Source organism: Triticum dicoccoides, chromosome 1A, assembly GCF_002162155.2.
Source record: "Triticum dicoccoides isolate Atlit2015 ecotype Zavitan chromosome 1A, WEW_v2.0, whole genome shotgun sequence".
NCBI classification, from domain to species: domain Eukaryota; kingdom Viridiplantae; phylum Streptophyta; class Magnoliopsida; order Poales; family Poaceae; genus Triticum; species Triticum dicoccoides.
This window is the reverse complement of record NC_041380.1, coordinates 96,496,728-96,513,605: the sequence shown is the minus strand read 5'-3', so window position 1 is coordinate 96,513,605 and position 16,878 is coordinate 96,496,728.

Genomic DNA, 16,878 nt, shown 5'->3' with positions numbered 1-16,878 from the left:
ATTGAGTTATCCGAGTGGAATTGTTTGTTGAGTGGGTTGCATTCTGAGGTGATTCCAGTCGGTGAAAATTGTTGTGCCTTGAATGTCGTTGATCTTCGGGTAGAGACCTTGGCGAGGGCGTCTAGGTCAGGCCTATTACCCTACCCTAGGTACATGTCCTCGTCAGTACCAGCTACCGATATCCTGAACAGTGAGTAGATATAAGCCATGGGATGAAACTAACCTCGATGGAAAACAGCAGTCGTTCCCAAAATTATCCTATGTAGGTACATCGAGAAGCATGTTAAGCACAACAGTTCATACTTGCACATATATAACATCATGTTGTGAATAACTGGAAATTTGGAATAAACAAGGCATACTACGAACAACCAAAGATAGCATTTGAAACTGGACATATGCTAACTACAAACAACCGAACAATAAAAAAACTTTAAAAGAGGCATATGCTAGCTATAACAGGCTTAACAGCAAGCAAATATATACATTCCTATTGGTATGTTTAAAACTGGATTGATGAAATGGACTGCATAGTAAATAATTGCACATATAGAGCATCACATTGTGAACAACTGAAATAAACAAGGCATACTGCAAACAACCAGATATAGCAATTAAAACTGGACATATTCTCACTACACTACAAAAGGGACTTGACAAAACAAATTATGGGTTTCCCCCTGTGAAGAGGCACGACAAAACAAATCATGGGTTTCCTCACTTGCCACAGATGGGCTCGTTCTCGTGGGAAGAGCACAGACCCTGGATGAGCTCCATGTTGTCGCATATGGGCTCCTTCCCCTTGGAAGAGCACGACTTTAGGGTGCCCTCCCTGATGTCGCAGACGGGCACTTTCCCCTTGGAAGAGCAGATGGGCTCTTTCCCCTTCGAAGAGCTAGAGAGTGTGCCCTTCTCGTGGTCGCCGTCGATGAGGTCTGACTTGGAAGCTGTGGATCCCAAGCCAGCATCGCAGAACGTGTCCTTCAGAAATGACAAAAGGGACTCGATGGCGATGTAGAGTGGCAAATTGTTGACAGCGAGCAAGAGGAGATCAGCAACAGGGCCATGGATGAGATCGGCGGCGGTTGAACCTGAGGGGTTGGGTGTAGGCCACTTAACCTGTGACATAACCCACCTCAGGCCGTCGCTGTCGATGACCAAGATGTCGTAGCCGGCGTACAAGACATGCCCGCATACTCTAGCCCGCTGCTTGAGTGCCTGCCGCCTGTAATGGTCCTCAGGTTCCTCGGCGACGTCGGGCAAAGAGACCGCTATACACCTGTTTTGGGCCAGTCTCTTCTCGAGCTCCACAGGAAGCATAGTCGGGCTTAGGCTGCGACACTCTGGAGTGGGAGATGGGGATGGGGATCTGTGGGAAAGGGGGTGCTTGGCATGCGTCATCTAAGAAACTCAGGGTGGCCTGGGTATGGAGATCGGTGGGCAAGCTGCAGAGGCAAACCGGCAGATGTTGACAATGGAGGCCTTGCAGCGCCGGGGACCTTGCTAGGGTTTCGAGTGAGGGAGGGTGTGTGTGGGGGGGGGATGTCGGATTTCGGGTTCCGGCAGACCCTTGAGGTTCGAACACTGGGGTGCGCACGGAGCTTTCGTCTCCTACCTACCTGCACCCCTCCGCCTTGCTAGGATCTAAACTAAGGAAAGAACAACAGAAGAGACACAGGGTTTATACCGGTTCCGGCCACCGTTGTGGTGTAATACCCTACTCCAGTGTGTGGTGTGGTGGATTGCCTCTTGGGCTGATGATGATGAACAATACAAGGAAGAATAGCCTCGCGAGGGTCTGTTCTTGGCTGGGGCGATGAACTGCTGGGAGGAGCTCAGTCACCCTTCTCTCTTTCTCTCTATCTGATCTAAACCCCTCTCTCAAGAGCCTCCTTCTCTGAACCCCTCAGCTCTCTGTTTTTCTCTGTGTCCGTGTGTCTTGCGGGTGGCTGGTCCTATTTATAGAGGCCCTGGTCCTCTTCCCAAATATCGAGCGGGAAGGGAGCCAACAATGGCGGGCTAATTTGAAGGGGGACAGCCAGTACTAGCTACCCTGACAAAAGTAGTCTTCGCCTGCGCAAAGCTCTGGTGATGACGCCGTCTTGGGATCCACAGTGACCTCCTTCTCGTAGTCCTCCTGGTCTTGGTCTCGTTGCACCGAAGTGGCAACCTTTGCCTGATGCCTCGGTACTCCGCGGCTGCGCTTGCCCCCTTTGCACCAAAGTGGAAAGGAGGACACTGCGCGGGCTGGCACCTGCCTGGCGCCCTTGGTCGTCATGGCTTGCGTCACGGGCGCCTCGCGAGGTACCCCGCCTTGATCGCTCCGCCTCCTCGTAAGCCAGCCTGACGAGGCCATGCCTGAGGAAGCTCTGCGTCGTCCCCCTCGCGAGGCTTGGCCCCTCGCGAGGGTCTTGGGTTTGTGTTGGTGAAGATGGGCCGCGCTGGGCCCCCTTTTGAGCCACGCTGCAGGCCGCAGGTAGGCAAGTCTGGGGACCCCCATTCCCAGAACACCGACAGTAGCCCCCGGGGCCAAGGCGCGCCCGGACATGGCCGTGCAGGGAGGCGGAAGGGCAAGAGCGAAGCGCCACGGGCCCTAACAGCCTGTGGCCTTGGGCGCCGCGTGGCGGCTGATTGGACGTGGGCAGCACTGTTCCCCCACGCCCTCCTTATTTTGCGCCATGCTAGGCGGACCCGTAGTTGTACACAGCCGTTCCCCTTTTTGGTTGCTCGAGCGCCCTCTATCCTTCCTCCGCTCGAACTCCGGTTTCTGTTCCCAACTCAATCTTGAACCTTCCCCCCCCCTTCCCATCGCCATGGCTCCGACGAAGAAGGGGAGAGGGAAGAAACCCATGTTTCCGCCTTGCCCGCCGCCGTTGGCGGCCCCCGCCGAGGGTTTGGGAAAGGTCAGCTTGGCCCTGGCCACCATCTTCAATGAATGCGGGAGGACGACGGCCTGGCCCGCGTCCCACTTCTCCATCGACAGGATAGCCACCGAGGTCCCGTACTTTGCCGACGCCCTGTGGGCGGGTCTGGTTCCTCCCTTTTCCGATTTCTTCAATGCCGTGCTTTCCCACTATCAGATCCACATGATGCATCTGGGTCCTGAATCCATCACTCTCCTTTCGGTCTTCGCCTTTGTTTGCGAGGCCATGATGGGCATCCTTCCTTAGGTCGCCTAGTTGCGCCACTTCTTCTCGTTGCGCCTTGTTGACCCTACCTAGTGTTGGGCGTGTGTGAGCTTCATTGCCGCGCCTGAGACGGCGACCTCTGGGATTGACTTCAAGCTCCCTCCGCCCGCGGCTGGGTTCCGCGAGCGGTGGTTGTATGTGGATGCTGGGGTGCCCAGCCCCCTGCTGTCGGAGCCAACTTCGCCTGCTGTCCCCAATTCGGGCTGGGGCCAGGAGACGCTTGAGAGCCCCCGGCTCGTGTTCGTCTGGCACCGCTTCGCGTTCTTGAGGTCGCTTGGCGCGACAGCGCCCAAGGTGGTGAAGGAGTTCCTGCTACGCCGCGTTTCTCCTCTCCAGCGCCACTCCTGCCGGATGTGGGCCTTCAGCGGGCGCGATGATCGTATGAGGCTCCAGGAAGAGGACCTGACGCCTGAAGTGCAGAGGACGGCGCTCTTGACCCTGACGGGGGACCCCAACCCTGGCAGTATCCAGCAGGGAGGGGCCTTGTTGTACCTCTGCCAAAGCAGGGGCGATTTTGTGAGGCAGATGCCTATCTTCGATGAGTGGGGGCCGCGCCCCGCCGACCTTCAGGGGCCTCGCAAGAACCTAGCGGTGGTGACTGCCCTTCCAGCCGGCCAAGGCGACTCTTCCTCAAGTGGCGGAGCAGGGAGGCACGAGGCGCCAGAGGCCGAGGGGGCTCCCGGCGGGGTGACAGCGTCGGGCGAGGCTCATGAGGAAGCAGTTATCGGGGCCCGTGCCGCCGAGGCTGAGGGTGACAAGCAGCTGCCCTTTGCGCCCACGACCGAAGCCACTGAGGCTCCGGTGGCTTCTCTTGGTGAGGCGACTGGCGGCGCACGTCAGGCAGGCGCCCCTGACGCACATCGCCTTGACGCTCCATCTTCGTCGCAGGTTGATCCCTGCGCCCGACTCTTAGGCCGCTTCCGCGTGGATTTTGAGGCCCTCCGGAAGAGAAGGGAGGCCCTGGGCGACGATTACCCTTGTCGCTTGCTGAAGCGTAGGAAGTACTTCGCCACTGACGAGTAAGCCTTCTCCTTTCCTAGCTCTTGATCCTTCTGTTGCTCTTACTGACCATTGCTCCACAGGCCCCTTCTAGCCGAGCTTGCGGAGACGGTTGAGGAGCCGTCCCCCTTGACTTCGCCCCCTCCATCGTCTTCAAGCGCTCCTAGCGGTGGAGCTCTTGTGGCGAGGGCGATCGATGAGGCGTACCGTCCCGAGGCGTATCGTGGCCCCGCGCACGTTGTGATCCTTCGCGGGGCTTCTCGTGGCATAGCCAGCCTGCCGTGGGCTTCTCGCCTGGTCGTGGACTGCGATTGGCTGAGGCGCTTCCTGCGCTCTTCACCTGGGGACGGGCTGGCCCCCGGCCGGGCTTCTGATACGGCGTGCCCAGCCATCGCGAGGGTGCCAGCCCCCAGCCCCCAGCCCGGAGGGGGAGTGCTGACTCGCGGCCCCCGGCGCTTGCTTGGGGAAGATGATGGTGTGGAAGACGTGCTCGAGCACGCTCAGGAGCGTCGCGCTCTCCGCCAAGGATTCCTTCGAAGGGCGGCTGACATAGTAAGCCTGCTTGGAGAGGAGCTTGCCGATGAAGACGCGCGCCTTGAGGCCGAGGGCCTGCGCCTGGCTGCAGAGAGGCGCGAGCTGGAGGGCGCCATCACCCTTGCGCGCCGTCAGCGCGATCTTGATGATGCAGAGGCCAAGGCGTCGCTGGTGGCCTCTTGGGAGGCCTGATCTTGGACCGCTGAGGAGGCTCGGGAAGCTGACCGACGGCGAACGGTGGCGGAGGAGCGGGCTCGGGAGCTCCTGGCCTGGCGCCACTCGCTGGAGGAGCAGGTGGAGCTGCACGAGGCAGCCCTCGCGTCGATGAAGGTGGCCTCTGGCGACTTAGCAGAGCTCCAGAAGCGTGAGGAGGCGCTGACGCTGGAAGCCGCCGAACGTACCCGAGAGTACGAGCGTCTGGAGACGAGGGAGCGCTTGGTGACGCAGGCGGGGGATGATGTTGCTGCACAGGAAGCCCGCGTCCTGGAGGAGGTCGAACGTCGAGTGGCGATGGCGCGTTTGAACATCGAGCATGAGTTCGAAGAGAACCTAGGGTTGATCCGGGCCGAAGCTGAAGGCAGGACTGCTGCCTTGAGGTCCAAGCTGGAGGAGGCGACGCGGCGGGCCGACGCTTTCCGGGCCGCTCTTGAGGTGGCGCAAGGTGAGCTAACCGCCTCCCAGGCCGGGGTGCTCCTTCTCCGCCAGCGGGTGGAGGAGGCTGAGGTCGTCGCGGGCCAGAACACGGACGAGATACGTCAGCGGCGGATCCTGGAGCATGAGCACGGCCCTGTGCTCACCACGCTCCGGGAGAGAGCCAACGCAGCCTTGGGCAACATCTGCGAGGCGGCTGTTGGCGAGCTGCATCTGCGAGGCGGCTGTTGGCGAGCTGCACGCAGTCAACTATGCTGGCAATCTTTAGTTCTTCACTGACATGGTGACGCAGCTGGAGGCGCGGTCGGTCAGGGCTGACAGGTTGGTGGAGGAGAGGAGCCGCGCCCTGCTTGGGCGCGCCTTTTCTCGCGTCTTCAGCCACCTCCGGAACATGGATCCCCACTTTGATTTTGACGCCGCAATCGCCCCAGTCCCCCAGGCTGTTCGAGGCGACCTGGTGCACTGGGTGGAAGACAATGTGGAGGCTCTTATCAGGGCCTTCGCTTCGAACAACGACGACGTGATCGTGGCGGCCGTCGAGGGCGGCGTGGTGAACAGCCCTGGCGCCGCTGGCGGCGGCGCGGACAGCGATGGCGGGTTCAGCGACGCCGGCAACGGCTTGGGTGGTGCTCCTGAGAATGCATGGGGGGATTCATCCGACTGATTGTGCATCGCTCCTACTTCCTTACCCTGCATGAATAGAACTCAGGTTTTGGCCTGATTGCAGTGAGAGCATTATGGAGGGGGAGCCCCTTTTGTAAAACTTGTGTTCATCGCATTAGTAGACGCTACATTGCCCATGCGCCCGCGCCAAGTGGCTGGCCCAAGCGACGCACTGGTCGGCTAGTTTACCTTTGTCCCGTGCTGGCCCTGAGGCAGCCCGTGGGAGGCTGTGGTGTCTCGAGTGTTCCCTGATTGGGTTCGTAGGATCTGCAGTAAAACACCCTCCTGAGAGGTCACGTCGGCGGCAGCCTGGGCTGCGTGCAAGCTAGGCCTGACCCGGCTCGCGAGGGGCTCGCGAGGGGAGGCAGCTGAGGCAAAGCGGTAACCAAAACGCGAGAAATTGCTCGAACGAGACTAAGCACCCCTTCCCCGAACACACGCAAATGTCAAATTCGAATCCAACTTGAATCCAGCGGGAGAAAGCGACAACCAAAGAGAAGAGCAACGAAAGCAAACAAAAGGCCACGTCCAGCACCTAGTCTAGTCTTGGACGTCTTCTCACCAGCGCGGAGCTAAGTGCTGCCACTGGGCATGGGAGGGAGCCCCAGGGCCTGAGGCCGGCACCCCTGAGACTCCGGGGCGTGTACAGCCCCACTCATTATTACGTGAGAGTGTCACGGGGCGGAGAGCTTCACATGCACTGGGCCTTCTTTACAAGTACTGGCCTTGCTTCATATCGCCAGATGAGGGCCCCGCCTTGCGCCACACTCTAGTGCCATCAACGACGACCAGAAACCAGGACGCCGCTGATGGGGTAGAGCGGTCGCCAGCGGTTCCCCCGACGACCACGGGTCCTCCGCCGGGGGCAGGCTCTGAGGCACCTCCCCAGCGGAGGGCCTACCTCCTAAGAACACCTTGCTCCGAACGCCGCGGTGGTGATGTCGGATCCCAGCCCCTCTCCTGCAGCCCCCTGCGCCCTCCTCCCGAGGGGCAGGAGACTGTGGGAGTGGGGCAGCTGCTCGCTGTGGCGACCTGCACCTCCTGCGATCCATGGTTAGCGTATACCTGCTCCTGAAGAATTAGCGGTACCCGATAATCGTTGCCCCCATCATGGCCAGTAGGACCGCCCCGGGGCTCCCGGAAAGGCTCTGCTTCTGGCGCCTCGTCCCCCCAGCCTGGGCTGAGGAGCGAGCCTTGTTCGCTCTCGTGTGGGTGTCCTTGGTCCATCATGAGGGGCACGTATTCCTCCGGCGCCGTCATCCCGAATGCCACGCCGTAATGCCCCGCATGCCACGCGGTCCTGCCTGACGCTCCCACGCGGTCCTGCCTGATGCAAGTGTACGGCATCGTGGTCGCGGCATGATTGGAGGCCCTTGCTGCCGACCGTGACTGCCGCGGTGTGAGAGCTATCGAAGCCTGTCCGCGTCACCCGCGACCTGCAGCGCCCTGCGGACCGGGAGCTGCCTGGGGCACAGGGTCGCCCGAGGCAAGCAGCTCTGCGCAGGCAGGCCACGCCGCCCACGGATCTGGGTTGCCCGCCCGATCACCGGACATGGTGATGACGACGCGACGGGGCGCGAAGCGGTAGAAGGTGGATTCCGGCGCACCCCTACCTGGCGCGCCAAATGTCGGATTTCGGGTTCCGGCAGACCCTTGAGGTTCGAACACTGGGGTGCGCGCGGAGCTTTCGTCTCCTACCTACCTGCGCCCCTCCGCCTTGCTAGGATCTAAACTAAGGAAAGAACAACAGAAGAGACACATGGTTTATACTGGTTCGGGCCACCGCTGTGGTGTAATACCCTACTCCAGTGTGTGGTGTGGTGGATTGCCTCTTGGGCTGATGATGATGAACAATACAAGGAAGAACAGCCTCACGAGGGTCTGTTCTTGGCTGGGGCGATGAACTGCTGGGAGGAGCTCAGTCACCGTTCTCTCTTTCTCTCTATCTGATCTAAACCCCTCTCTCAAGAGCCTCCTTCTCCGAACCCCTCAGCTCTCTGTTTTTCTCTGTGTCCGTGTGTCTTGCGGGTGGCTGATCCTATTTATAGAGGCCCTGGTCCTCTTCCCAAATATCGAGCGAGAAGGGAGCCAACAATGGCGGGCTAATTTGAAGGGGGACAGCCAGTACTAGCTACCCTGACAAAAGTAGTCTTCGCCTGCGCAAAGCTCTGGTGATGACGCCGTCTTGGGCTCCACGGTGACCTCCGTCTCATAGTCCTCCTGGTCTTGGTCTCGTTGCACCGAAATGGCAACCTTTGCCTGATGCCTCGGTACTCCGCGGCTGCGCTTGCCCCCTTTGCACCAAAGAGGAAAGGAGGACACTGCGCGGGCTGGCACCCGCCTGGCGCCCTTGGTCGTCATGGCTTGCGTCATGGGCGCCTCGCGAGGTACCCCGCCTTGATCTCTCCGCCTCCTTGTGAGCTAGCCTGACGAGGCCGTGCCTGAGGAAGCTCCGCGTCGTTTGCCTCGCGAGGCTTGGCCCCTCACGAGGGTCTTGGGTTTGTGTTGGTGAAGATGGGCCGCACTGCGCCCCCTTTTGAGCCACGCCGCAGGCCGCAGGCAGGCATGTCTGGGGACCCCCGTTCCCAGAATGCCGACAGAGGAGGCGCGGGGTGTTTGAGGAAATGACGCGGGTACTGAAAATTTTACTACGCGGGAGTCAAACGCGGGATTGAAATGCCTGGCTATTGAAAATTTTGATGATAGTGCATCCCACACGGTCCGAAGATAACAACCGTGTGTTATGAAACAGAAAAACCCTCGAGATGGGCATATATTTTCTAGGGATGCAGGCGAGACTGGGAACAAGAAACATCGCACACGGTCCAGAGATAACAACCGTGTGATATGAAACAGAAAAACCCTCAAGGTGGGCAGATATTTTTGAGAGGGGGAGCCTCGTTGAGCCCAATGTACTGTGCGGATGTGTGTGTGACAGGTGCACCGGCGTCACACATGGTTAGTTTGAGTGAATTGTGTCTATTGCGTCATCCGACTTATCTAATGTTCCTAAATTTGGCGAAAAATGATGCGGGAGAGGGTCAGAACACGAACACACTTGCATGTGGACTAAATTTATGTATCAAAAGGGTGGTTTGATTTCAAATACCAAATGCAACTTCGATGTGGCACCTCTCTCGCAAAGCGCACTATCTTGCTTGCCCCCCTCGTGTCGGCACGAAGGGAATCCTAAGCTATGAATGCATGCCCCTCCCCCTCAACTGAGGTTCACCCTAGCAAAGTGCGAAGTAGCTAGCAGCCCTGTCGGCGTTCTGGGAACGGGGGTCCCCAGACTTGCCTGCCCGCGGCCCGCGGCGTGGCTAAGTCATCAGGCCGTACGACCCATCTTCACCAACAATGCATCCAAGACCCTCGCGAGCGTCCAAGCCTCGCGAGGCGGACGACGCAAGACCTCCTCTGGAGTAGCCTAGCCAGGTAGGCTCACGAGGATCAGAGATATCAAGGCGAGGCAAACCTCACGAGGCTTTCGTGACGTGAGCCATGACGCACAACGCCAGGCGGGTGCCAGCGCGCGCAGCGTCCTTGTTTCCTCTTTGGTGCTAAGGAGGCAAGCACAGGCGAGGAGTACCGAGGCATTAGGCAAAGGTTGCCATTTTGGTGCAACAAGACCAAGGCTAGAAGGACGACAAGACGGAGGTCATCGTGGAGCCCAAGACGGCGTCACGACCAGAGCTTTGCGCAGGCGAAGACTACTTTTGTCAGGATAGCTTGTATTAGTTGTCCCCGTTTGAATTTGCCCGCCGTTTTTGGCTCCCTTCCAGCTCGATATTTGGGAAGAGGACCAGGGCCTATATAAGTAGAGCTAGCCACCATAGTAGAGGCATCTTATCTTAGCTTGGCCCAACCCGAGCGAGAGCCTACTCACAAGAACACCTCAACCTCAGGAGGTTGTTCTTCCTCTATATTGTTCAACATCAGCCTTAGAGGCAATGAACCACCACCACATTGGAGTAGGGTATTACACCACAATGGTGGCCCAAACCAGTATAAATCTTGTGTCTTTCTGTGTTGCGAGTTCGTCGAGTTCGTCCGCGAGATCTTAGCGAGCTAGGGCGTAGATCGGTGGGAGGAAAAGATTTCGCGCGCACCCCAGTGTTCGAACCTTAAGGGTTTGTCGGAACCCCACATCCGACATTTGACGCGTCAGGTAGGGGTGCACCGTAGCTTCACTCCCATCAGTTCGTCGCTCCGTCGCTCCATCATCTCCATGGCGGACGCACGCCATGCTCGAGCTGAGCGTCGGGCTTCCCTCACAGCCCGCGTCGCTCAAACGGCTCCCGTCGGCGGGCCACATCGCCGTTCTCCGTCTCCCGCCGCCAACGCTGCCACCGGCCCGACGGGGAATGAGCAGCAGGCGGCTTCGCTGCATCCTTCGGTGCGGCAGGACGGCCGCACCGCCACTCCTTCACTGACCCCTGCCGGTTCTTCGTCTCACGCGCACCGCGCACCCTTGGAGGTACGGGCCCCACTCCTCACGGCGAACGAGCTCCTGTGCTACCACCCTGTCGACGACCTTTGCGAGGAGTGGCTCGACCGTGTCGCTGAGCTCGTCCGCGCCGTACGGGGCTCCCCGGCACCATCCCACTGTCTGCCTCCCCCTCAATCAGCCGCGGGCCATAGGGCTCGTGGCGTGCCTCCACCACCTCAGCCCCAAGACGGTGCCTTGGCACCAAGGCGCGCAGCTCCGCAGCATGATCCGTCGCACCCGGCGCCCGTGCGCGAAGAGAGAAGCTGCCAAAAAATTCCACGGCCGCAAGAAGCTGCACCTGCGCTCCCCGCGCCACCTCGTCAAGACCGCGCACCACCCGCAACGGTGCAGCGCGGACCTCATCAAGCCCAAGCTCCACCTCTGAAGCGGGCCCCGGCAACCACGGCTTGCTGCCGCGCCTTCACCTGCGAGCTGCGTAGCGTCGCCTAGCCGGGAAAGTTCAAGCCAGATCTGCCTCCTCGCTACGACGGTACCGCCGACCATGCGGAGTTCCTGAAGCTCTATGAGCTGAGCATCGAAGCAGCCAACGGCGACGAAAAGGTCATGGAGAACTGGTTTCCCATGGCTCTCAAGGATGGAGCTCACTCTTGGCTCCTAAACCTACAACATGGCTCGATCTCTTCCTGGGATGAGATGCGCGATTGCTTCGTCGCCTACTTCCAGGGCACTCGCAACCGCCTACCGGCCGCGGGTGATCTATGCCGCATCAGGCAGCAGCCAGGGGAGACCCTCCAGAAGTACATCCAGCGCTTCAACAGCACCCGCCTCAAGATCCCCAGGGTCACGGACGAGGCCATCATCTCTGCATTCTGCGATGGCATCCGTGACGTCAAGATGAAGGAAGAGCTCGCCATCCACGAGGAGCTCTCCACATCTCAGGAGTTGTTCAACCTAGCGACCAAGTGCGCAAGAGCTGAGTAGGGGCGCCTCTCTCTCCTTGAGCCTCCAGCCGTGGGCACGGAAGAGAAGAAGGCCAAGGCCAAGGACGTGAAGCGCAAGGAGGTGGCTATGCTCGCAGTGGAGCCCGACATCAAGCGGGGCAGAGATCAGCCCGAGTCGTCCAAGAACGGCCGACCGTTCTGCGCCTTCCACGACCTGAACACCCACAACACCAGCGACTGTCAACAGCTCAAAGCCATACGCGAAGGACGCTACGGTCGATGCCCCGAGCACAACGACCGGGGCTACGGCTGCGGAGGAGGACGTGGAGGCGGACGCTGGGACGACCGTGGCCCGCGCCAGGAGTGGCACGACCGGCCTCGTCAGGACCGCTGGTAGGACCAACCCCGCGAGGGCGCCTGGAGGGACCTGTATCGTGAGGATCATCCTCAGGGCAATGTCGGTCTTCCCCCACTGCCGCCACTAAGAAGGAACGACGACCACCACTAGGACGAGGGGGCTGGGGGCTTCCAGGAGCCGCGTGCGATCGCCTGCATCTTGGGCAGCGCCCAGGCCCCTGCCTCTCAGCGCACCTTCAAGCAGTTCGCTCACGAGGTGAACGCGACGCTCCCCAAACTAGAGGCCATGCGCCCGCTGAGGTGGTCCCAATGCGCCATCACTTTCAGCTCAGCGGATCAGCTCAAGTGCACCGCCACCACTGGCGTCCTCCCTATGATGTGTTCCCCAGTCATCAGCAACGTGCAGGTCACCAATACCCTCATCGACGGCGGCGCAGGGCTCAACTTCCTGTCCGTCGACACGTTCGACAACCTCCAAGTGCATTATGAGCAGCTCCAGCCCACCAAGCCTTTCTCAGGAGTGACCGACGGCTCCACCACAACGATAGGGCAGGTCCGCCTGCCTGTCACCTTTGGGGAGAGAAAGAACTACTGCACTGAGCTCATTGACTTCGACGTCGCGCACATCTGCCTGCCGTACAATGCCATCCTCGGGTATCCGGCCCTGGCCAAGTTCATGGCAGTCACTCACCATGGCTATAACGTTCTCAAGATGCCAGGAAGTGGAGGAATCATCACGGTCCTGTGTGAAGAGAGGGATGCGGTGTGCTCCCTCGAGCGCGCCTTTTAAGCCACAGCAATCGACGACCCCGACAACAGAAATGAAGGCCCTCTGGAGGCCATCCCCAAGAAGAAGCAGTCGCACCGTGGAGGACCTCAGGAGGATGGCGTCGCGGCAGGAGCCTCACCAGGACCAGCGCCCGCTCCAGGGGCACCTCCCTCCATCGCATAGGAAGGCGCGCCCGGCGCCCTCCTCAAGCAGGGCTCGGGAGCTCTCTTCTGGAGGGCCTCAGGCCTTGCCAACCTCACGAGGGAGGCGCTTGGGCACCACTTGGAGGCGTGCTTCGCTGCACGTGACCCTAAGGATAGCACAGGGCAAGGAGTGCCAACCACTCAGGAGTTCATCACCAAGACCACCCAAGAACTACAAGACGCAAGAGCCATGCGCGGCGACATCCGCTCATGGGGCGCGGCTCACCACCCAGGCGAGGGTGCTGAGCTGCGCGTCTGCATCGACATCCCAGGGGTCAACAGGGCCGCATCTCAGGAGCGCTTCTGGCATTCGTGTGCGGGTCGATGCGAGGGCCCACCACACAACTACGTTCGCATGCCCTTCGGCTTGCCGAGCATGGCGTCAGCTTACCAACGCAACCTGCGACGTGTACTGGCGGCTGAGGAGGCCAGGTACCATGCCGTCCAGGAAGAGATGGAGACAGTCTTCAGGGAGCCTCCCGAGCCCCCAGAGCCTCCTGAGGCTTAGGGCTCCAGTGGCTTGTGAGGAGTCATTTCTTCAACATACGCCTTTAGCTACACCAACTCTTCTTCGTCTACAGAACTAGGTGACATCTTTCAAGCTCGTTTAGCTGGGAGCGCCCCTCGGGCTGCATTATTCCCAGGCCGCGTGGGACCGTCCCTGCGGCATGTACCCCTTTTTGCTTATATCTTTAGCTTACCTTGTTGGGGGCGCCCCTCGGGCTACATCATCCCCAAGCCGCTCGAGCCGGACCCGGTGGCATGTATCTTCCTGCATTTACCCAAGCTGATTTTCCTTCCCTGCTTAACCTGCCCACGGTTATCACCTGCTCGATCATCTCCCCCTGCGGAGCCTCCTCACAGGCACGGCGCTGGTGCATGGGTCTGTCCCTGCCACGTCGAGAAATCTGAGCGGTCGAGCTCTGGCTCGCGGCACGCCCCGCGCACGTCACCTCACCAGGCCCTCAGTGCCTTCACTACACCCGGACCAACCAGCGGCAGGCTAACGGCTGTAACGTCAAATCATGTTCTTCTGGTGCCTGTTCACACGGATCCTGTGGGAAGAATAGCAGGCGGCACCGCGAGTCTCCTTTTCTCTCGTGCAATTCGCTTGTGCGTTAAAGGGGGGCTCCACAGCATCGCAACTCAGGAGCTCTTACTGGCTCTCCAGCCCTCACCCCCTGGCCTTGACCACGGCATCGCGACCTGGCATACCAGCGGCGGCTGAGCTCGCTCGAGGGCCGGGACCTGGGGACGTAGAGCACTAAGGAGAGCATGAGGGGAGGGAAACTCGTAAGGGCCGGCCTAGCTATGCCGCACGAGCAGGCGCGATGGCCTAGCGCAACGCTAGGAGTCGCCACGAGATCAACAAGATAAGTCCCGCACTCGAATCACCTAAATGTTTGGGCCTAATGGTCACTCACATCTTGCCGCGTTAACTCCATTTATCGCCCTACCATAGCTGCTTGAGCGCTAAGGGGGACCTCCTGAGCATCGTGCCTCAGGGGCTCTTATTGGACCTCGGGCCGTGCACCTCCTGGCCTTGACCACGGCAGGCGACCTGGCATACCAGCGACGGCTGTAGCCGCCTTGGGACCGGGACCAGTCAGCGTAGAACAACAACCTATCATGAGGAAAGAAAGGGGACGACCGAGACTTAACGGGACATGCGTTCCCCAAATTCTCATAACAGGGAGGATAAGCACAAAAGACATTACGGACCCTTACATGCCCCCACGGGGTAATTCATGATTCATCGCAGGAAACAAAAGCTGATGCTAAGGGGAACCCTATCTACATCCTCCCGAGGCGGACACCAACATCAACAGTGGGCCACGGGAGGCCGGCGCCAACCCCATCCAGATCATCGGCGGCAACGACCAGATGCGGCAGCACTGCTCCGAGCGCGACAAGAGCTCGGAGGCACGTAGCTGTCATCGCTCGTCTCTGGAGTCTCGTAGAGCTCGGGAGAGCTGCTGGACTCCCAAGGGCTGCTGCTGCTGGAGTCATCGCGAGCAGAGCGGGCGTCAGCCTCGCGCTCCTCTTTGGAGCAGCCTTCCAGGCGGCGGCCCTCAGCATCAAAGACCTTGAAGAAGTGTACGGAGATGTCTTCGTACTTGAAGTGGATCGCGAGGGAGCCCCTCGCACGGCAGACCCGCTCGATCTCGCTCCAGCCGCGATTCATGAAGATCTTGCCGGGGGCGACCGCCTCGATCTCTGCTCCAGTCGCCGGAGCGCCGCAGTCGGCATGCTGCAACCAGAGCTCAAGAGGTCCCCGCGACAGCATCACGTCGGAGAAGAACCGTGGGAAGCGGATCCAGGAGCTTGGAGACATCGACGCCCACAGCACCAACTCGCATGAGGAGTCCACGACGTGAACTCCAGGGGCGACGGCACGCGTCGCCGTGGCGCGGCGACCCTGGATGCGGCGTGGGTGGCGCTGCTCGTCACCTTGTCCTCCCGAGCCCTCGGTTCGGGCATACAAGAGCAGCGGGTACCCCGGAGGAGACCGCTAGAACCAAGGCCTCAACACCACCTGCATCGCCGCTTCATCACAGCGATGGATCGACCTTTTCTTCGGTGGAAGAGGCATCGGATCATCACGGGGAGCCTTTCCTTTCTCTTCAGTAGAGAACTTTCTGATGGGCACCATTGTTGTCAGCAGTGGAGCAAGGAGGAAGAAGCAAGCGAGCGAGGAATAGATGGGCAACGGGGGCTCCGACCCTCCCCATTTATAGGAAGAGAAGGCCAAACAGCGTCTCACACGATCGCACGTAATGATGGTTTTTCTTGCATGTCGCAGGGACTTGTCAAGTCATGCAGTTGCCGAGGCAACATGGGGAAGCGGAGACGCCCACGACCAATCAACCGCCACGCCTCAACCGAGGCCGCAGGCTTTTGGGGCCGGCGGTGCTCCATAGTTGGCCCTTGGCTTCGCCACGAAGCCAAACCCGAGTGCACCTTGGGCCCGGGGGCTACTGTCGGCATTCTGGGAACGGGGGTCCCCAGACTTGCCTGCCTGCGGCCCGCGGCGTGGCTAAGTCATCGGGCCGTATGGCCCATCTTCACCAACAATGCATCAAAGACCCTCGCGAGCGTCCAAGCCTCGCGAGGCGGACGACGCAAGACCTCCTCTAGAGTAGCCTCGCCAAGCAGGCTCATGAGGAGCTAAGATATCAAGGTGAGGCAAACCTCATGAGGCTTTCGTGACGTGAGCCATGACGCACAATGCCAGGCGGGCGCCAGCGCACGCAGCGTCCTTGTTTCCTCTTTGGTGCTAAGGAGGCAAGCGCAGGCGAGGAGTACCGAGGCATCAGACAAAGGTTGTCATTTCGGTGCAACAAGACCAAGGCCAGAAGGACGGCAAGACGGAGGTCATTGTGGAGCCCAAGACGGCGTCACCACCAGAGCTTTGCACAGGCAAAGACTACTTTTGTCAGGATAGCTTGTACTAGCTGTCCCCCTTCGAATTTGCCCACCGTTGTTGGCTCCCTTCCCGCTCGATATTTGGGAAGAGGACCAGGGCCTATATAAGTAGAGCTATCCACCATACTAGAGCCATCTTATCTTAGCTTGGCCCAACCCGAGCGAGAGCCTACTCACAAGAACACCTCAACCTCAAGAGGCCGTTCTTCCTCTATACTGTTCAACATCAGAACTAGAGGCAATCCTCCACCACCACACTGTAGTAGGGTATTACACCATAACAGTGGCCCGAACCAGTATAAATCTTGTGTCTTTCTATGTCGCGAGTTCGTCGAGTTCGTCCGCGAGATCTCAGCAAGCTAGGGCGTAGATTGGTGGGAGGAAAAGACTTCGCGCGCACCCCAGTGTTCGAACCTTAAGGGTTTGCCGGAACCCCACATCCGACAAGCCCCCCTCCTTCCCTCGTGTTGGCACGAAGGGAATCCCAAGCTACGAATGCATCCCCCAACCGAGGTTCATTCACCTAGCAAAGTGCGAAGTAGCTAGCAGCCCCCCCTCCCTTGTGTCGGCACGAAGGGAATCCTAAGCTATGAATGCATGCCCCCCCAACCGAGGTTCACCCTAGCAAAGTGCGAAGTAGCTAGCAGACCCCTCCCTCGTGTCGGCACGAAGGGAAACCTAAGTTATGAATGCATGC